The sequence below is a fragment of the Pleurodeles waltl genome, chromosome 7 (genome assembly GCF_031143425.1).
Source record: "Pleurodeles waltl isolate 20211129_DDA chromosome 7, aPleWal1.hap1.20221129, whole genome shotgun sequence".
NCBI classification, from domain to species: Eukaryota; Metazoa; Chordata; class Amphibia; order Caudata; family Salamandridae; genus Pleurodeles; species Pleurodeles waltl.
Window position 1 is genome coordinate 342,109,810 of NC_090446.1, and position 23,090 is coordinate 342,132,899.

The following is a 23,090-nucleotide window of genomic DNA, read 5'->3' on the forward strand; positions in this document are numbered from 1 at the left end:
CTGGCTCCATTACTACCAAAACACTTTGAATGTACTGTAGCAGGGCATTAATATGGACCTTCCCTAACTTTTGTTAAGGCCCTAAAAGTGCTCTACTTTGGATCGACAAGGCGTTGACCAGATCTCCTAGTACATGGATGAGGAAAACTTGTTAGTTTTATGTGTCTTCTATATGCTTTGAGTTTTGGGGTGACGTATGAAACCCAGAGTTAGTACTCCAGATCCCTGCTTTCATTTACAAAATTTTGCATGGGCGATAGTGCTATGTAATGGGATGCAAAAGCTAACATCAACTTGCTTGCTACATTAAAGGACCAGGGGCCAGATGTAGGTACAAAAAAATTAGCGACTCGCAATTTGCGTGTCGCTAACTGGAATGCAGGTAGAAATTGCGCGGACAAATTGCGACTCGCACCCGGAGTCGCACCGCAGATAGCGAGTCCGCTGTTTGCGAGGTCGCTTTTTGCGACCGCGCAAAAAACGGACTCGCAATTTGCGAGTGGGTGTCGCAAATTGCGACTGTGCTGAAAATTGAAAGCAGGTGCTGCAGAACACTCCAGAAACCACTCCAGAACACTCAGGAAAACACTTCCTGGCACATGATGATGACATCACAGCCAGGAAGTTTACAAATACACCTGGGAGGAGGGAGGACCACACCCTTTTTAACTGCGGCACAGCAGAGCACCAGCAACAATGGCTGACACTCCCAGGAAGAGAAAGCTCAAGTTTGCAGAGAAGGAGCTGGAGGTGCTCACAGATGAGTGCTGTCAGCACCATGATGAGCTTTTTGGGAGGCAGCCCTCAATGTGCCAGACTCTGCCAAAAAACGAATTTGGCAGGAAATCCAGGAGGAGGTAAACTCCCTGGGGGTCAGCCACAGGAGTGTGGATGAACTAAAGAAGAGGTGGTACGACCTCCGCTCCCGGACCAAGGAGAGGGTGGCAGAAAGGCTCCGGGAGATGAGAGGCACAGGAGGGGGACCATCTACCATACCTCCACCCACACCCCTGGAGGAAAGGGTGGAGGAGACCCTGGAGCCGGAGTCTGTAACTGGATTTGGAGAACTGGACACCTCTGAGCCCGGACCATCAACCGGTGAGTACCATGTGATATGCCTGTACCCCCATCAATGCCATACCCCCACCCACCTTGTACACAGGGGCATGCACAACCAAGATAGCTCCATTTCAGAGTAGCAAACACCAGCATGATGCATTATGGGCAATGTAGTCAAGTAGGCAGTTAATAGGCAATTGTTTATTAGGAAGTTTTTAACTGATAGTAGACACTGACAGCAGCCAGGTGCCAATGGTCAGCCAGCCCCAAGAGGAGACAACAGGAGCAGCCACCACTCCCACATGCACCACCAACACCATCCCCTCTCTGGCAACACCCGTTGCAACAGTGGTCTCGGAGCCTGCACCAGTTACAAGCCGGAGTGACACCTCAGACATCACAGGGCCTCCACCGCTGCGCAGGCGACGCAGGATGAGGAGAGCAGGGCAGCAGGCAGAGTCAGGGCTTCCATCCACAACACCGACGGAGGCCCAACTGCTACGGGGTCAGCGCCTGCAAAATCAACAGTTAGGGCGTATTAGTGGGGTTCTGCAGCGCTTCGAGAGGAACCATGCCAACAGCATGCAGCAGGTTCATGCACAACTAGAGGTCATTGGGAACAACACAGGTGACCTAGCCCTGTCAATGCGCGAACTGGTGGCTGTACTGCTAACGCAGAGTGAGGGTGCGCGGCTGGACAGGATGGCCTCCTCTATTGTCAGACTAACAGTGAACACAACTGGGCTGTCAAGGAGAACAGTCAGCCTCCAGGTTGACATGGGCCACTTTGCGGGTGATGTGGCACGGGGTCTGGGCCGGATCACCCATGCAATAGACCTCATGGAGGCACGGCAGGTGTCCAGGGGTACAGGGGACACCCCACAAGAGAGTGAGGAGGGCTCCACTGTCAGCAGTGTCTCTGCTGGTGACACCAGGGTGCTACGGAGTGGGAGTACAAGGCAGAGCACTGCTGAGCAACCTGGTACCAGCCAGGCTGGCCGAGCCCGCCGTAGGCTGTGAACTAACCACTGTCCCTGATGTTGGGGCACATGATGGCAATGTGTCCCATGCCAGGTGGACTTTTTGAAGTCCCTGAACAGTTTTTCCTTGTATATAGTTTGGTTTTTGCACATATTAAATAATTTGTTCGTTACACTTAACACATGGAGTGTTTGTTCAATTGGTGAGTATGGTAGAAGTTGGCACGTACCTTCCAAAGTATTGGGTTGCAATGTGTTCCCGTCTCAGTCTGCCTTGATTTGCGATGCTCCTATCCCCATGATGGCGATGTGGTTGCTCTTGCTCTTCATCCTCAGAATCTGGGTCTGCAGGGATGAGAGGTAGCTCACGTGGGTGGCAATGTTGTGCAGGATAGCGCATGACACAACTATTTTGAATGCCGTTATGCGGGTATACTGGAGGGCACCCCCACTTCGGTGGAGGCATCTGAACCGTGCTTTCAGCAATCCGAAGGTTCTTTCAATCAAGTTCCTGGTCCTCTTATGTGCACTGTTGTATCGCCTCTCACATTCATTGCTGGGTGTTAAGTAAGGAGTCAGTATCCATGGCCGTAGTGCATATGCACTGTCACCTGTTGGGCACAAAACGTACACTGTTAGCAAGTCATGGTTGGTTTGCACATTGGTCTGTGTGCATGTCTACAAGGTGTATGCAGCTCTACCTAGGAGGTATCCGTCTCCAAACTCCCCACGTTCCAGGCGTTGGTGTATCCCACTGTGCCTAAAAATGTAGGAGTCATGAGTACTGCCTGGAAATTTAGCAACCATGTCAGTGATGACATAATGGGCGTCACATACCACCTGAATATTGAGTGAGTGTGTACACTTTCTATTGGGGAACAGATATTCCAGGTTTGCAGGAGGACATATTTGAATATGTGTCCCATCTACACACCCTATGACATGGGGAAAGTTGGCAATCCGGTAAAAGTCCAACTTGGTGCTGTTAATTTCTGCCTCATTCCTGGGTAGGTATATGTATCGGGACTTGTGTGTGAGTATGGCATCTAGGAATGCCCTGAAGAACCTTGATAGTGCACTTTGGGATACCCCACCTGCCACAGCAATGACCCCCTGATAGCTCCCCGAGGCCAGGAGGTGCAGTGAGCATAGCACTTGCACATGCGTAGGGATGGCGCAGCCGCGCACAGTCTGGCGTTCTAGCTGTGGTTTGAGTAAATCTATTAAATCTAGTATAGCTGCGCTGCTAAGTCTATATTTATCATAGATTTCCTCCTCAGTTTGCTGGAAAAGAGTCTGCCTTGTTCTGTAAATCTTCTCCTGTCTCTGGCTCCTCCTCCTCCTCTGCTGAGCTGCGTGGGCTCTCCTCCTCACTGCTATCAGGTATATCTCCGCCATCTTGAGTAACCCAGATGCCTTCTAGGTCTCCTTTTATACTTTGGTAATGGTTACCACCTGCTCTGAGTTAGTGGTAAATTGGACATGCAAACTGGGTTTTTTGCGACTAGTCACAATTTGCGAGTTGCAATTGCATATGGTTAGCGACTCACAAATTGTGACTTCCTATTAGGGGGTCGCAAAATAGGGTCGCAAATTTTGCGAGTCGGTAACGGCTCGCATCGCATTTTGCGAGTCGGAAATGGGATTTTTGCATCCCATTTCCAATTTTGCGGAGTCGCAAATAGCGATTCGGGCCATTTGCGACTCGCAAAAGTTTGCTACATCTGTCCCCTAGTGTCTAGGGCTAAACTGCATTGTGTCTTGTAAGGGCCGCACAAGTTGTAGTAAATGATGCCCTTGTTGCAGTAGTATGTAGCAGCTCTTATGCATGAATTGGAATGCAAAGGTAATATGATGTACAGTTTTTCAGGCAGCACATGTAACCCAGTATGACTTCGGGTCATATAGGCTTTTTCTCCTGAGAAAAAGGAGCATCAGATGACATGCTATTTGACAAAGTAGCGATTAAGGTGACTGCTCAGCATAGACTTGTTCACAATCTCAGAAAAGACACAAACACAGTTCCTAATTGACGAAAGTGGTTGCGGGTAATGTGTTCCAGTGCTCATTTGTGGGATCAGTATCTACTATTTATTATCCGACTTCGAACTGAGCAAGAAAGAGGAAGGCAGATAAGGGGGAAAAAAGGAAGATGGTACAGATAGGAAAGCAAGGACCAAAGGAGTAAATTGGGATCAACAGTACATGCCAGCAACAGGAAATGTAGGTTGGTGGAAAGAAGAGGCATGAGGTGAAATTAAGGCTAGATAGCCTTGGTATTATACAAGCCCCAGCATTGAGTGGTGAGTAGGGCGAACTCTTAGGAAAAACTGTGGCTCCTTGCCCTTATTTTTTTTAGGTCAGACCAACTATACAGCGCATGCACTATCTGTTGTGCGGTTTACTATGTCTTACAAGAACGTGTAAGGGTTTGACGCCCACACATTGCTTACCGTTGTTGGATCTTCTTGTCATTCTCTTTTGACTAATTTTAATTAGTGTCACAGCTTGTCAATCTTAAGGTTGAGGCTCCCATAGAACATGGCCTCATTATCATCACTTTGACTGGCTTGCATCTCTACTTCCACTCCTTGCCTTTCAAGCACTTTTTTGTCTTTATTCTCAAGCTTGGCAAGATAATGTGTTTGTTTTTGCTGTCTCCCTTGTCTACTTCTCTCCTCCTTCAATCCTTGCTCCTTTTTCTCCCTGTGCGCTTCGCGTTGCCTCTCCTACCTATGTGCTTTGTGTTGCTTCTTGTAATCTTCTTGTTTCACCGTCCTTCTCACCCTCCGTGTTACTTTTGTCGGCTGCTTACATTGGGATATTATAATTTTGTAGAACTCTGTGGTTTTTATAGTTATGTCATGCTTGCGGCCTGGTGCTTAGCTATAGCTGGCTGCAGTGCAAAGAGCTCACAGCGCATTTGCAGTTTAGTTTGCTCATTTAATTTCTGAGAGTACGGCTAAACACCACTGCACCTTGCCCTACCCACAATGATGGATGAACATAAGGTGGGCGCAAAGCAAATCTATAGTACTGTGCCTCACTTGATACATTCTTCTGTCAAGCTAAGCTGTGTGGCAGCATCACTGGTGGACAGAGGAGGAGGATGAGGAGTTACTTACTCTCTGCTCTTTCCACACATCAGGACAGAGTTACAGAGACCCCCTACATGTGTCACAGAGGTCAAAGGTCAAACCCCCCACAGAGCTGAAACATATCATGCTACCCAAGCCAGTCGACAATGTTCAATATTCTGCCCAAAGCACTCTCTTGCGAGTTACCATACCAAAGGGTGCACTGCTCTTCAGTTTACTGAAACCACAATTTTCATGAATCATCCAATAACACAATATAGCACCACAAAAATACACCACACAGTGCTTAGAAAAATATATAATATTTATCTGGATATTTGCAGGTCAAAAACGATCAAAGATGCAATAAGTAAACATAGAGATATCACTGAAAAGTGATATAAAGTGTCTTAAGTCTTTTAAAAGAAAACAAAGTCTCTTTCAAGCACAAAGTACCTGGTTCGCGTGAAAACTCTCTGCAAAGGGCCGCAGAGGAGGAGAAGCGTGGAAACAAAGGGGTGTGCGTCAATTTTTCGGGCCGCACACGGCGACGCATGTTTAGTTTTTAAGCAGGGACGGCTGTGCGTCGATTTCCGGAGCTCGTCGTGGATCATCTTCAGGTTGCAGGGGTTTCAGACACCCCGGGGTCTGTGGGTGGAATCCTGGGCACTGCATCGATTCCTTTCTTGAAGTTGAGCTGCGTCGCCCCAGGTCGGCTGTGCGTTGATCCGGTGAGCCGTGCGTCGAAGTTCTGGTTGCAACGCAGGCACCGCGTCGATCTTCTCCTTGCGAAGTTGCACTGCATAGTTCCGGTTCGGCGTGCAGTGAAGTTTTCCCCGCAGGGCAGGCTCTGCATCGTTTTTAGCAGGCTGTGTGTCTAATTTTCTCTGCACAAGTAGTCCTGTTGCAAGATAGAAGTCTTTTTGGTCCTGAGACTTCAGGGAACAGGAGGCAAGCTCTATCCAAGCCCTTGGAGAGCACTTCTTCACCACAGCCAGAGAGCAGCAAGGCAGCAGGGCAACAGCAAGGCAGCAGTCCTTCACAGAAAGCAGTCAGGTGAGTACTTTGGGCAGCCAGGCAGTTCTTCTTGGCTGGATGCAGGTTCTGGTTACAGGTTTCTTCTCCAGGAAGTGTCTGAGTTGGTAGGGTCAGAGACCCTGCTTAAATACCCAAATATGGCTTTGAAGTTGGGGAGACTTCAAATAGTGGCTTAGAAGTGCACAAGGTCCCCGTTCAGTTCCATCCTGTCTGCCAGAATCCCAGTAGGGGGTGTGGCAGTCCGTTGTGTGAGGGCAGGATACTGTCCTTTGACATGCAAGTGTCAAGCCATCCACCCATCCCAGGAAGACCCATTCAAAATGCAGATGTATGCAAGTGAGGCTGAGTATCCTGTGCTTGGGGTGTGTCTGAGTGAATGCACAAGGGAGCTGTCAACTAAACTTAGCCAGACGGGGATTGGAAGGCACAGAGGGATTTAAGAGCAGAGAAATGCTCACTTTCTAAAAGTGGCATTTCTAAAATAGTAATATTAAATCCAACTTCGCCAGTCAGCAGGATTTGGTATCACCATTCTGGCATACTAAATATGACCTTCCTACTCCTTTCAGATCAGGCGCTACCACTCAAACAATATATGAGGGCAGTCCCAATGTTAGCCTATGAAGGGAGCAGGCCTCACAGCAGTGTAAAACAAATTTAGAAGTTTTACACTACCAGGACACATAAACTACACAGGTACATGCCCTGCCTTTTGCCTACACAGCACCCTGCCCTGTGGCTTACTTAGGGCATACCTTAGGAGTGTCTTATGTGTATAAAAAGGGGAGTTTTAGGCTTGGCAAGTACCTTTAAATGCCAAGTCGAATTGGCAGTGAAACTGCACACACAGGCCTTGCAGTGGCAGGCCTGAGACAGGGTTAAGGAGCTACTTAAGTGGGTGGCACAACCAGTGCTGCAGGCCCACTAGTAGCATTTCATCTACAGGCCCTGGGCACATATAATGCACTCTACTAGGGACTTATAAGTACATTAAAATAGTCCAATTGGGTATGAGCCAATGTCACCATGTTTTAAGGAGAGAGCATACGCACTTTAGCACTGATTAGCAGTGGTAAAGTGCGCAGAGTCCTAAAGCCAGCAAAAATTAGGTCAGAAAAAGAGAAGGAGGAAGGCAAAAAGTCTGGGGATAACCCTGCAGAAAGGCCATTTCCAACATATCCCCCTTCCAGCGTAAAGCCAGGGTAGACTAATCAACACTCTGATGGACTTCCCTGCTTAGGGCGATAGAACATGGACAATGGCCCACTTCTGCAAGGGCACTTGCCAGTTCTACGCCTTTCTGACTCAGTGAGGCTCCTCTGTCTATACTCTCTCGGGCCACTGAACTCACCCATGGGGAACCCTTCTCATTACCTGAGGACCCCATCTGTGAAGCTCCTAAATTTAATTTGCTCACAGATGCATCCCAGTATGCAGACAGTACCACCATGGCCAACAAAGTGATGTGGCCCGTTCCATTCCTTGGGTCTGACTTCTGTCCCTAACCCAGGGAAAACTCTGTCCACAAGGACAGAAACCAACAGAAGCCACTGACAGCTGTCAGTGTCAAGAGCCAGGCCCAAGACCATCCACTGCTAAGTGGAGACCCTGAGTGGGGCCTTTGGATGAGCTTCTCCTCCAGCAGGGTGGTTGGTAGGGAGCTCCTGAAGCATCCCAGAATGGGGGGCAGTAGCCCCAGAGGTCTTGCACCCCTTCTCACCAGTTCAGGGGTGGGTCCCTGATACTGGTCACCCAGCCCAGGGTCTGTACCCTGAGGATGAACAGAGGACAAGGATGAGTCCTTCCTCACCTTGCCTCCACATCTGGGCTCACATACCCTCCTCTGGGGAGTGGTACTGCCAGACATCTGAACTGTCAGGGCACCCCTAGGGGTCAACCCTCTCAGTTCTCCTGACCCTAGGGGTAACTCATTCCCCAGAATGCGGTCAATAGGCAGGTGGGGACTAACTATGACCCGCCTCTGGGTCACCTCCTTACCCCACTCTAGGGACACCAGGGCCATGGAGTGTAAGAAATCCTCCCCAATGGCTGGAGGCACTCTAAACACCTGCCCAGTGTACTGCTCTGGTGACACTAGTCTCTCTACCATCATGGTAAGACTAGCCCTGGTGTCGCTCAGAGCGGTGACTGGGACCCCATTCACTCCCACCTGGTGGAAGTGACGACTCCCACCCTCAGGGATCACAAGTTTACCCTCTCAGTCCACCTCCCAACTAAAGGAGATGAAGGCATGGTCTACGAAATGTCCCTGGGGACTACTTTCCCCTAAGGCCACATGGGCCACCCCTATAGAGGTCCTAATAGTAGGTGATTTCTTTGGACAGACAGAGTCCCCTTTCCTGTGTCCTAGCTGGGAACACTCAAAGCAGCGGGGTTGGGAATGGGATGCTTTGGGCCACTGCCCATCAGAACCACCACCCTGTTTCTCAGATGGGGCATGGGAACCCTATCCTCCCCCCTTACTCTGGGACTTGTCTGGGTCATCTCTAACCTCCCCCTAACTCTGTTGGGGGGAACCGGAACCACGCTTCTTGGGGTCACTCCTAGATATCGTTTTGGACACTCTGATACTAGTACAGAGGTCCGCCTCCTCAGCAAGCTTCCTGGGATCAGTCAGCTTACTGTCAACCAAGTGCTGGAGCAACTCTGTAGAACAAAGACTGAGCATATGCTCTCTCAGAATTAAATTAAATATCCCTTTGTAATCACCTACTTTGCTGCCCCACACCCATCCATTCAGTGCCTTACATGAGAAATCAAAACAGTCTACCCAAGTTTGTGTGGAGAGTTTGGTGCTGTCCCTGAACCTCTGACGGTATTTCTCAGGAGTCAGCCCAAACTTGGCAAGTAAAGCGGTCTTCATGGGTGCATATCTGTTTCGATCCCTAGGATCCAGTGTAAAAAGTGTGTCCCTCCCCACAGCTGGTACATACCACCACAAGGCTGCTCTCCATTGCTCTACAGGAACCCCATGAGCCCTTAGTGCAACTTCGTATGCAGCCAGCCACTTATCAATGTTATCTCCCACCACATAACTGGGCACAACATTTTTAGGTATACAAACCTTTCTTTCTCCAGCAGGCTCTGCATGTATTCTGACAGCATTACTGCTGGACTCAGACTGCTTTGCCTTAAGATCCAGCTCCTTGAGACTCAGTTCATGAGCCAACAAAAGTTTCCTTTCAGCCAGGGCTCTCTCAGCTGCAGCCTCAGCTCTCTCAGCCTCAATTTGCTTGGCTACTCTCTCTGCTTCAGCCTGTTTGGCTTCTCTCTTTCTGCCCTCCTTTCATCCTGTTGAGCCTCAATTTTTAACCTTGCCATTTGTAATTGAAACTCTCTCTCCTCCCTCCTTTCCTCTGCGATCAGGCCACGTCAGAGACACTGCTCCCTGGTCTGGCAGGGGGCACAATCACAGTGGCAACATTCTCCACCAATGGCCAAAAATCCTCTGAGGGGCCATCCTCTGGACCGTCCTCCTGAGCATCCTCCTCTGAATGGGCTTCTGCCCAGGCCCTCAGCGCCATTTGAAATTCCTCCTATCTGGAGGCACTTTGGGTGGGTACTCCCTTATCCCTGCAGAACCCTTTCAGCTGTTTGACAGAATATGTCTCCAACAGGGCCAGGTCAAAATCTCCTGCTTGAGACCCAGCCTGAGACATGTTGGGTAAGGATTTTAGTCAAAAATTGACAGGGAAAAACAAAATTGCAGTAAAGAGATAAAAATCAAGTTGACCTTCAACTGTGGGTAGGTAGTGAAATACTTAGCTACTGTATGTCACTGCACAAATACAAGTCCTATCCTCACCACTGATCACCAGTGTTAGAAATGGGGTCTTTGGTTACCCCCTGTCCAAGCAAGGACCCTCACTCTAGTCAGGGTAAGTCACACACAATCCAAATAATCCTATGCCCACCCTCTGGTAGCTTGGCACTGAGCAGTCAGGCTTAACTTAGAAGGTAATGTGTGAAGTATTTGTGCAATAAATCATAAAATAACACAATATAGCACCACAAAAATACACCACACGGTGTTTAGAAAAATATATAATATTTATTTGCAGGTCAAAAATGATCCAAGATGCAATAAGTAAATGTAGAGATATCACTGAAAAATGATATAAAGTCTCTAAAGTCTTTTTAAAGCAAACAAAGTCTTTCAAGCACAAAGTACCTGGTTCACTTGAAAAATCTCCGCAAAGGGCCGCAGAGAAGGAGAACATGGACACAAAGGGGTGTGCGTCGATTTCTCTGGCCGCTCACGGCGATGCGTCATTTAGTTTTCATGCAGGGACGGCTGTGCGTTGATTTCCAGCGCTCGGTCATGGATCCTCTTCGGGTTGTGGGGCTTTCAGACGCCCCGGGGTCTGGGCATGGAATACTGGGCTTGTGGAATGAAGTCACAAGCGATGCGTTGATCCGGTGGGCGTCGCGTGGAATTTTCTACTGCACGCCAGGTGCTGTGTCAATTCCTCTCTGTGAGTCAGGCTGCGTCGTCCCAGGTTGTCTGTGCGTTGATCCAGTGGGTTGTGCATCCAAGTTCCGGTCACAATGCAGGCGCTGCGTCTATCTTCTCCTTGCAAAGTCATGCTGCGTCGTTCCAGTTCGGCATGCTGTGAATTTCTCACCTTGGGGCAGGCTGTGTGTCGTTTTTAGACGGCTGTGCATCTAATTTTCTCTGCACAAGGAGTCCAGTTGCAAGAGTGAAGTCTTTTTGGTCCTGAGACTTCAGGGAACGGGTGGCAAGCTCTATCCAAGCCCTTGGAGAGCACTTCTTCACCACAGCAATAGAGCAGCAAGGCAGCAGAGCAACAGCAAGGCAGCAGTCCTTCACAGAAAGCAGTCAGGTGAGTCCTTTGGGCAGCCAGGCAGTTCTTCTTGGCAGGATGCAGGTTCTGGTTTCAGGTTTCTCCTCCAGGAAGTGTCTGAGTTGGTAGGGTCAGAGACCCTGCTTAAATACCCGAATATGCCTTTGAAGTGGGGGAGACTTCAAAGTGTGGCTAAGAAGTGCACAAGGTCCCCTTTCAGTTCCATCCTGTCTGCCAGGGTCCCAGTAGGGGGTGTGGCAGTCCTTTGTGTGAGGGCAGGCTACTGTCCTTTGACATGCAAGTGTCAAGCCATCCACCCTCTCATCCCAGGAAGACCCATTCAAAATGCAGATGTATGCAAGTGAGGCTGAGCATCCTGTGTTTGGGGTGTGTGTGAGTGAACGCACAAGGGAGCTGTCAACTAAACCTAGCCAGACGTAGACTAGAAGGCACAGAAGGATTTAAGGGCAGAGAAATGCTCACTTTCTAAAAGTGGCATTTCTAAAATAGTAATATTAAATCCAACTTCACCAGTCAGCAGGATTTGGTATCACCATTCTGACCATATTAAATATGACCTTCCTACTCCTTTCAGATCAGCAGCTACCATTCAAACAATGTATGAGGGCAGCCCTAATGTTAAGTTATGAAGGGAGCAGGCCTCACAGCAGTGTTAAAACGAATTTAGGAGTTTTACACTACCAGGACACGTAAAATACCCAGGTACATGTCCTGCCTTTTGCCTACACATAACCCTGCCCTATGGCTTACTTAGGGAATACCTTAGGGGTGGCTTATGTGTACAAAAAGTGGAGATATAGGCTTGCCAAGTACCTTTAAATGCCAAGTAGAATTGGCAGTGAAACTGCACACACAGGCCTTGCAATGGCAGGCCTGAAACAAGGTTAAGGAGCTACATAAGTGGGTGGCACAACCAGTGCTGCAGGCCCACTAGTAGCATTTAATCTACATATAGTGCACTCTACTAGGGACGTATAAGTACATTAAAATAGTCCAATTGGGTATGAGCCAATGTCACCATGTTTTAAGGAGAGAGCATGTGCACTTTAGCACTGAAGTGCGCAGAGTCCTAAAGCCATCAAAAATGAGGTCTGAAAAAGAGAAGGAGGAAGGCAAAAAGTCTGGGGATAACCCTGCAGAAAGCCCATTTCCAACAGTTGTGTATAACCTGCATATAACAAGGGCCACCCCAGGACAATAACTCCGTAGCCACTGGTCCTACTGCAGATTCTTATGTAGACTACGTGTCATCTGCTCTAATCTAGTTCAGGCCATACCTGCGCCTGCTGGTGGAATGGGGGCATTGCCTCCTACAATAGGTCATAATTATGAATCCTAGTTAGGCTGTGCTACAATGACTTATCATACTGCATTTCCCATATAGGCCTGGAGTCAATCACAAGTTATAATCCAAGCAACACAGCTCTCACTGTTATTTGGCCACAACCTGTGTAAACTGCATTTCACAAGTCTCAATCCCAGTCAGAAAGCTCTATGTTCAATACAAATCCACATAAAACACCTCAGGGTCTTAATACACCGGCGGAAGAAATTCACGTTTGTGGCCTATAGGCTGCAAGCCCCAATTCCAGCTAGGTAGGTCTGTGGTTACTACGTATTCTGCAGAATTATGTGTAGTCTGCAAGTCGCTAGATACCATCTATGTAACACTGAGCAGCCCTCTTTGCAGAGATCTTCGCGCTCTCAGCAGGTGACCATGTGAGACAGCAGAGCCCAATGTGTATTCTTCAAGTCAGTGGTACCAGTGAAATAGCTCAGAAAGTGAATGCATCTATGCATTCTACAAGTCATAACCGGGTCCAATCCATCACGGACGTCATTTGAGGCCCATCAGGGGTCGCAGCTGCAATCTCCTGCTTTCCTTAGCACTGTGCTTGAGATTACAAAAAGTAACAAACTTGCAAAACGACTATTTATCGGTGCAAGTAGATCAAACAACTTCGGGCCGCTGTGCATTCTGCTGCCACTGAGCATGTAAAGCGGAGCAAGAAACTAAAGAGGAAGCAGCGGGAAACGAGAGAGTGGTTAGAGGAGAAATATTTTAAGGGGAAACGGGGTGGAAATAAAAAAGGAAGAGCAGGAAGGGGACACCACAAAGAGACGTGAGTGATCAAGTGATAAGAGTGTGTGTGAGAGAGAGAGAAGGATTAAACAGACATCAGAGAGAGGTGATATTTGTGATGGATACAGAAACGTGTGAAAGAGACAGAAAAAGCTAAGAATGATCCACATTGAGCTACGTCGCCTGTTGTTTTTCTCCACTTTTTACCCATGGCGCGGCGTATCACTTCCCTCCCTCTCTGCCAATCCATCACCACCACCAGCTTAAAAAAAAAAGGGTGCATAGCATTGGGTTGCTGTATACCATCACTAAAAACCATTGGCAGAACCAATGGGTCTCTGTGGCGAGATCTACTGGCTTTACCAATTCCTTATTTATTTTTTTCAGAAAATAAAGCCCTGAACCATCAGCTCAACCGTGTCTTTGAAAAGAGAGAGAAGAGCAAGCAGGCCGCAGTCATTCCCACTGGATAAACCATACCTGCTTTTTTTTTTTTTTTTAAAGAAACAGACGTCTTGAGGATGATAAGGCAAAGGATTTGGGGAGCATAACACCTGCCAACATGAAGGATCAGCCCAGCACTGCGAATTTATAGTCAGAGTTACAGGGCAGATCGTGTCTGAATGCCTTTGCCTAACAGTAACAAGTCTGGTGATAGTGTTATCTGGAGCACACACTCCTTGTGAAGTGGCAGTACTTATGCAGCAACTTACGTGCAGCAGCTGGCCTCGCCAGGCCTGATGGTACCTGCGAGTAGACAAGCTGGCTACAAAGAGTTTCAGAGTTAAGAAGAAGAGGGTCTTTTCACAAAAAGCATCCACCCTGGAAGGAAATAAATGCACCATGAGGCCTTTTTAGCAAACTTAACAACAAGAGCTCCCTTCTTTGTAATAAGGCTTGCAACATGTTCTAGTAATTTCATTTTGTCCGCAGTGTTCATATGTATGTCTGAGGTAAGCAATCAGGAAACAAAATGTAGTGAAATTAGCATTTTCCCGTATAAGGCAATCCCACTATTTCATATAATTTTCACCCTTCTGAGCCGGGGTCGAGCAAAAAAGGTTTGATGGCGAAGAGTGGACCTAATATCGATTAATTTAAGCATATTTCATGAAAAAAACACTTATTTGCGGTTTCACTCAATCCTAGCAGGGAGGTAAGATGTATGCTTTTGGGAAAGAGGTATTGTGAGCATGAATATTTAAGCTGTCTGTGTCACATTCATACACTTTATGAAGGTATTCTGCATGAAACTTCATAGATTTTTTTTTTAAACCCAAGCTGATGAAAAGTCGACAAATTTGCTTAATGAAGGAGATAGCAAGTTTCCATTTTTTTTTTTCTGAAAAATAAATAAGCATCTCTACATTTTTTTCTTACATAATTTGTTGAAAAATAAGAATAAAATAAACTTTATGCAGGTTGTTTTTTCTAGTTAAGAGAAAGTGCAATATTATGACCACAATCAAAATCTGATAGTGAAATAAATATGTTGCCTATACGTGTTTGAGTAATGAGAGCCCTCATTACCAGCCATCTATTATGCAGAGTGATATTTATCATACCTTAAAAAATTTGACTCCACTGAGTCGATTTATTGGGTGCGATAAATACCTTCCAGTTATGACTGTTTCGGTAACAACATGCAGAGTTTGCTACTTACAGCATCAACATATGCATGTTCCAAAAAATATCTGGTGTTTTCCTCAATATAATCGACGTATAATCAGCTGATAATTAGCAATAAATACCACAATTAACGTGGCCACTCGCAATGAGGGCTCTGGTGACTTCAGAGCAGCAGGCATAAAAGGTTGTCAACTCCTCTCGTTGGAATCATGTCAGTTAGGCCCATATTTCCACTCGGTTTGAGCTGAATTAGCGTCATTTGTTTTACGCTAATTCAGCGTAAAGCTAACTCCATAATTATACTTTGACGCTAGACACGTCTAGCACCAAAATTATGGAGTTAACGTTATTTTCTGGATGTGAAAACATACCTTGCGTCAATGAGATGCCATCAGAAAAGGACGATATAGCCTTTGTACCATATTTATCCTCCCGTGCTAAAATCTAGCACGGGGGATGGGGGCCTTAAATAATGGCGCTAAGCTTGCTTAGCGCCATTATTTAACGCCTGGGTATGAGCAGGCGTTAGGGGACCTGTAGGCATATTTCCATGGTCCTAGACGATGGAAAGTGCCACAGGTGCCCTTCTCCTGCCCCAAGGACACCCCCACCGATACCAGAGGGACAGCACAGGATGGGGGACCCATCCCAGATAAGTCCCAGTAAGTATATCTTTTTCTTCCTATTACCCTGCTCGGGGGCCCTGACTTGGGTCCCCCTACACGGCGCTGGCCCCAATGGCCATGCCTAGGGGACATTCATCCCCCTGGGCATGGCCACTGGGGTGGTGGGCATGGCTCCTGTCTTTACTTTACTCCTGTCTCTTTACTAAGACAGGAGCCATGTCCATGGGGTTGTGCGCCTGAAAATGGCCAACACTGCTTAGAGGCAACTTTTCTTCCTCTAAACAGTGTAGCGCCATAATTCAGCACACAAGCCCCGGTTTCCAAGGATTATAACAGGGCATTAGCGCTGGCTAGCGCCATTCCTTAAATAAGGCACCCGGCCGGCGTCTTGGAATGTCGCTAGCCGATGCTATACTTTTTCATGCAAAACTGCACTAGCGCAGTCTTGCATATAAAAGTATAAATCTGGCCCCTAGTGCTACACAAGATGTCTCACGCGAGTGACTGGCAACAGAAAAATCTGGACCCAATATCCTGATATGAGATTGAGGGTTCAAAGTTAACCACTGCTTTAGTCTTTCGAGTAGTTATGGAACTATTTGAATAGATGGCAGGGCCTTTTCCATGTCTCAGGTGACTGTAATGTTATGTTGCCTGAGTTGTCAAGAATGTATTTTATGCATAATTCTCAGCTCTAAAATATTCTCATAGACAACTAAATATTCTCATTCAAGGCCATGGGGTGAGTGCACCAGGGTAATATGACATATGTGGTATCCTTGCAATCTGCGACACATGACCACAACCTCAGTCTCAAGTGCTCCATGAAGTGATCAGAACACTTGTCTAACCCTGAATTCTTCACAAATAAGGCCAGATTGCATACACTTTGCAGACAGCTTAACCTTTTTTAAATAGGCTGAAGAGGAAATGTCAGTCTTGCACTAACACCTTAGGCTCTTGTTATGCTGGTGCAGGCTACACCGTGTTGTTTATCTGCATTGTTCATTATGGTAGGGTGTCTTGCAGACACACGTTGTTCACAGACCTTCACGGCTTGACTTTACCTTCACACGGTGGCACCTCCTACATGGCCTCACTCAGGACAAGGTTCTTGGGACAGTCTCAGGGAGGTGGCTTGTACTGCAACACCCGACTTCGGCAGCATGGCCTTCCTGAACGGCTGCAGCCTGACACTAATCAGGGGCAGAGGTGGCCTCAAGGCTAAGTTACTAGCAGTGGTGACTTTGGGGTCAGTTGCCTCTAGACTAATCAGGATTCTCTACCTTGGCAGTGATTTCGCTTCCTTCTCATTGCCAGCGACAACACAAGTATCTCAAGTATGCAGTCGACTTTTGGGCTACAAGGCAAGATATGCTCTGATACAGTCTAGGTCAGTGGTTTCCAACCTTTTGACTTCTGTGGACCCCCACTTTATCATTACTGGAACCCAGGGACTCACACTGAATCATTATTGGAATCCGGGGACCCCCCCCCCCTACTGAGTCATTACTGAAAGCTGGGGACCTCATCTGTTAATATTATTTCATTTTCTAAGCAGTCGCAGACCCCTTGAGGAGGCTTCACAGACCCCCAGGGATCCCCGGACCACAGGTTGTGAACCACAGGTTTAGATACATCTCACTCCTGATCTGTTTAGAGAGACCAGCAGACCCCTTTCACATCACAGATTATTTAGGGTCACTGTTTTGGGTCATCAGTTTTTACCAGTGCCCCCAAGCCAGGTAAATGCTGGAGCTCCCTTGGAAAACTCCCGTCCATCAAGGACAGGTACAAGCCTTCCTTATCTCAACAGGCCTCTAGGCATGCAGGATCTTGAGGCTCCCCAGCTTCCCTAGAAGAAAGTGCTGAATTCTGGGGATGTCCCCACACTTTTTGGAGATCGTTGTCAGGCAGACACAATACTTGATCACACAGCAGCTCTTCGAGTACTCTGTGGAGCACTTTTGAGACTTGAACAGGGTGGAGTGGTTTGGATCCCATTTTTATACACATATTCCAGACAGGAGATGTGGGTTTGCTCTTTAAGGTTTCAGAGCCAATTTGGGTTGTTCTCTTACAAATATAATTCCCAGGCTGGGAACCAGAAACAGCCTATGTGCAATGTGATGTCTCATGTAGCAGGGTGAATGCAGCTGGCTCCAAGAAGAAATATCCTGTGCATGGGCACAATGAAATGTGAGATCTCCATCTGGCTGTCACCAGCCTTCCTAAAGCAGTAATCAGGATATTAAGGACAGACAAAAGTACTGGCCTGCCTAGAAACCTCTTCACCTTTCACAACAGGAAAATATTGTCCCATCCCTTACACCTACCATCTATCAAAATGCGGTGCTCAGGACATACTAACCAGCAGTCTTTTGTTACCAAGACCCTCATGGAAATACTAAAGGCGGCCATCTGCCCATCCTCATTGCTTCAGTGTGTGGGTCTCTACTTTCCAGCAACAAGAATGTGGGAAGGTAGTAAATGGTCTGCTTACACTACAGACTCACAAAACATGGTATACTTTCACGGCTGATCAATGTGATGCACCGAGGATATGAATAGTAATCCACTGCCTACTATAAGGGCATTCTTGATGCACCACTCATGGTCACAGGAAAGGTCATGGACTTCACATTTTGTACTTCATATTGTCAAGAACAAAAGTAGGCCTCTTTGCACATGTTAGATGTGTGACATCATTCCCAACATAAACTTCAGAGTACCAGCCTGACATTCAGTCAGGCACTTAAACCAGGGGTACACACTCTTTCATATGCTGGGGGCATTCCAGCCCCAGCAGTGGAGTTTGAGGAACAGACTTCGTATGGAATATTGTGTCCTTGTTTCTGTGAGATCACAAACAAGTCTCTGCTATTCAAGGAATACTGAGGTCATCAAAACCAAAGAGACTTCCTTTTTCAGCCTTTCAATATATGTAAGGACTACATTACTCTATATAAAAGGGGTGATCCTGTGAAGTATTTCACAGCACGTCTCAAATCGCAAAACAAAAATTGATAAATAAAGGGATTAAATAATAATCTGAAGTTCTTATTGAGCTCAGGTGCAAGGATTTTAGCAATGTGATCCCTTTATCATAGAGAACCAGGATTTGGTCCAAGGTGGGGCCATTTTGTGGCTGGTGGTGGGTGCATGGTAACACAGTTGCTAGCGATGGACTTAATGTCTACACTGGCACTATGCTTCATGTTGCTGTTTACTGGTGATGCAGGAAGGAATAAAGACATCTTAATCTATTTCTTTTCAGTGGATACCCCTTTAGGATCTGCTAAATCATTCTGTGTTATCTAAGAAGGTACTGAGTTGTCAACAGGGAAGGTAGGCATCATTAGTAAAACATGAAATTAATTTAATCAGTGATGAATTTCAACCCAGAGTGCAAATTAGCCCGTTTGCAGAGGCCAGAAAGGAAATCTACTTTTCCCAAACTCTGTGTGCAGCTGGAACCACGCTTCTTTTTTAATAATGAATTGCTTCACTTTTGTTTAGAAAACAAAATCTGTGCTTAGTGGGTTTCTGGTTTCATTGTTTTTGCTGCATGCTAGAATGTTTATAAACATTTAGAGGCTGTGTTTATACTTTGTTGCGTTTGTTTACAGTTTGTAGGGGGATCATATACATTTCAAAACATAAATGATACATTGACATCTAACAAGCTAACTGTGACAACTGTAGCTGCTTAAAATGTTTCAAAATCGAATTTATTTCCCAAGACTTTCCTTTAGAATACTGAAGAAGACTTCCAAAAAATACATCCAATTGAAGGAGAATATGCATGAAACAAATGGACTTTTAGGGCACATTCTCCACCAAGTATTGTCCGGCTCTGAGTACCTGCGCTTCCTTAAATTGAAAGGGAGAGAACCTGTGCTTCTCAGCACTGCTTCAATACATTTAATGGAAGAGTACCGGCACTTTTCAGCAGCAAACAAGTACTCTAAATAGTGACTACCTGCGTACTATATTTCCTTTTAAAGCATTGGCCCTATAGATGTGCCATCTGTTAAAACGTTGCAAACTTTAACTCACTTAGCTCTAGCTTAGTAACTCAACAAATGATTTACACACACTCATCTTTAGTGTAAGCCATTCAGAAAGCTTATAAAGTGGCCCATATTTGCAATTTGGGGCAGTTTAAACTTGTAAAAACTTTTGGTATAAGGGTTTTGCAAGGTTTGGAATGATGCATGGATTTGAGCGTGCTGAAGGAAATCTTTGCTCAAATATCCAGCAGAAACACTAGCCCAGCAAACCATAAGAAGGCCCACAAGCAGACAAAAACTTGGCCCACACACTGACCTATCAGCCCACCCCACTGGGCATTGCCTCATTAACCTATAGTCCAGTCCGCAACTGAGCTTGGCTCCATGTACTTGCTGAGCACCGTTTTCAATCTGGGGGAGTCACAGAATTGTACCTTGTACTCACCCCTTAACCTTAACACATCTTCAGTATTCTGAGGATCAACTACATAAGTGGAAGAGCACATTTTAAAGCACTTGCTGCAAACTAAATCACCTATATAAACAGTGAAGAATTTAAGTGTGCCTTCTGCTAATGGTTCCAGGAGAATAGCAATATTGTCTGAAGCCACTCCTTACAGTGGAAGACACTGCCAATAGTGCTTGAGCTGTGACATGTGCCAAACATTTCTCTTAAGAATCTGACACTGCTGCTGCAGAATGCTGGGTTTGACAATTAACACTGCTGTCTAGTCTTGATTCTACTACATTCCTCTTTATTCCACTATCCTATACTTCCTACCCCTTTATCTCACCGTTGCGGGTACTTTTTCATCTTTACTTGTCCCTTGGTCACGATTTTCCTGTCTTCCTCTTCATTCTATTTCCCTCTTGCGCCTTTCTTTCCCTTTCTGTGATCCAAAGTCGCCTGATGAAAAATAATTTCTCCCTCCAAAATGAGGGCCAGTGTCCACCACCTCTTACCACCACAACAGATTAAGTACTGCAGTGGGGTTAGGGGGTTCATATCTCTTCGAAGGTTGTTCAAAAGGGTTCACATGGCTGCTGGGGCTGCTGCCCACCATCTGCCTTTAAGAGACAAACATCTCTTAGCTGGGCCAACAACAAATTTTTTAACAAGCATTAGCTTATAGGGATATTGGCAATCTTTTGTAGCCACATTGTGCAGCAGTGCAGAAGCTTTGCAATGTGGCTAAAACTAATCCAAGAAAGTGCTATGATGCAGCCAGGGCTAATACACTTTTTTAAGGTACATTAGCATTCGATGCGTCAGAGACTTTTTTGGGTTATTATTTTTAGCCATGCTGCACAGCAGTCACAATGCTATAGAGCATGGCTACACATCTTTGCCTAAGCTGACAATACCCATGCTGGATACCATAATCAAAATGCAATGGCAGAGCTAAAAAAAACTCAAAGGTGTGACCTATTGGCGTTGTCAATGCTTGTTAGATTTTGGAACAACAGCCCTGTAATTCTAAGCAAGCCAGGTAATATCCCCATTTCTGAAGAAAAAAATTGCAAAAAATACCATCCAATAAAGAATGGTATTGCACCCATGTCCATGTCTTAGTGAAAATACATTTGGAAGAAGATAACATCTGCCACTATAAAAGCAGAGAAGCCCTGTTGTCACAATATACATCCATTTCAAAGAAGAATTGGTCTTCTTGAAGTGCATGAAGCACAGTTGAACTTAACTACAATTGCAAGTCCTCAACAAAGATGACAGAGAAGAACTAACAGCTAAAAGTAGTACCTCGTTCCTAGCACAATTGGGGGAGAAGCAATCAAGCTTAAGCAATCAGACCATGTTCCATGCTCCAGCCAAAAGTAGAGGAAATTAATTCCTCTACTAGAAACTGTGGGAACAGATTCCTGAACAGATGCACTTTTAGGACTGCAACTCATTCCTCCGCCAGACAGCTCACTTATGGACTACACATTGTTTCCCTCTGTCATAGACGTTTCACCTAGTATGTGCTCTCACCGTACAAGTAAATTTAAATGTTTGCTATTTCTTGCACATGTGGCAAGCGTTATGTTGTGTGTATACAACCAAGAAAAATAATTCAAAAGAATAAAAAAGAAGAGGAAATGAAGCCTGCACACGCTGTTCAATTAAAAGGTATCAAATGAGAGTGACAGTGAAGCCAACAAATGTTAAGCGTTGGGTCGGCTGCAAGGCCATTGTTGTATACAATATGTCTTGCATGCGCTGTCACAGTTGAGACCTACAAATGGCAAACAGGGTGCGTGTAAGAGGAAAGCAGTGGTTGTTTTATTTTTTCTCTCTGGGATTTCTACTTTTAATTTTCCATTAAATATTACTATTAACTAGTACGTAAAAACAAGAGAAAAATCTGGTCAGTCAAGGTACCACTGTAATAACAAATTCCATAAGAGCAAGTCACTGCTAAATCACAGTTCAGCTGCAGTCAACAAATAGACTCGAACTGAAGGCAATCACTGCACCTTTGGTCCAAATTTGAGAGACTAAAATCACTATGAACGTTTCCTTAAAGTATTTCAGAGTGTTTGTCAACTCTGGGTGGCATTTATTGCCGACGCCTATACCATTACAATCTGGTATAATGTCATGTTACATTACATAGTGCCGAAAACTTGGTCCCTCTGCGCTTTAAGCATGGTAGCTGCTGCTGAGTTTCATGACATTGTCTCTCAATCAGAGAACATAGAGCTAGGCAGTGGAGAGTTAAAGTCCACAGCTAAGCATGTATGTAGCAGACCAACCTGAGATTACGACTGTGAAGTGAAAAGAACAATGTTCACACCAGGCCGTGCTGATGGTATAAGAGGAATGAGTCTTAAAGGCACAGGATAATAAAATGCACACACAAAAGGTGTTCATTCTCTGTTTGTTGCCACGGCATTGCTCTATTCTCAAACAAATAAATGTCACCCAAGCCATGGTGTGGCCATAAATCATCAACATATGTGAATAGTCGTGTTTTTTCCAAACGCACGTCACCATGCACAATGTGCTCTGACTCATCATCACACAGACTACAGGCTATGACTTTGATGTGTCCACACATGCAAAATCTGTTGAATGCTACTTGTATTGAATGGTTTTATTCTTTTTGTGGAGTCGTTTATTTAGACCAAATAAATCTTGAGAAACTAAAAAGAAACCCACATGGTTTCTTCAAAGAATAAAACATCTTTTGTATTACTTGCATTTTTGCACAGAATTCCTTCAAACAATTACATTTGACCCAAAGATATATGATTTTCTCTTTCCTCAATCACATTTGAGATTTTAGGTCTCTTGTTTTGTTTTCAAATCATGCCTCTTTATAGGTTTCGCCCGAACAGCGCTTGCGCTGTGCTTGCAAAGTCTTATGTTACAAAAAAAAATCTAGATCCTGCCCCTACTTCGCCCATTACTTACCTGAACTTCCCGTTTGTTCATTCAAACATTGCTCCAATGTCGCTTGAATTTACTTGCTGTGTATTCGCTAGCAGGTCACTTCCTGCTCTTCTGCTCTAGAGTGTGCCCGAAGTGTACCTTGCGTTTTTTAGTGATTGGTTACTTGTTGATGTACATTCGCAAAACGATTAACTGAACGCAAGTCAACTCTCTTTGAAATGTGTGTAAACATGTAGGCCATCTTGCAATGGAGTATCGAGTGAAAATGTAAAGCAAGCAGTAAGCGGGCTCATTATGTTGTGGTTTTATTAGTTAATGATTATATTTGTGATGAATAACAATTG

At 45.7% G+C, this 23,090-nt stretch overlaps 1 long non-coding RNA gene across 1 annotated transcript; it reads right to left on the minus strand.

Moving 5' to 3' along the window:
* Positions 1-1,257: 1,257 nt before the first annotated feature.
* Positions 1,258-22,870, minus strand: LOC138247251 (uncharacterized). Its single transcript, XR_011194388.1, has 3 exons — positions 22,768-22,870; positions 2,270-2,650; positions 1,258-1,572 (listed from the first exon to the last, which is right to left on the minus strand). It is a non-coding gene; the product is annotated as an uncharacterized lncRNA (long non-coding RNA).
* Positions 22,871-23,090: the final 220 nt, after the last annotated feature.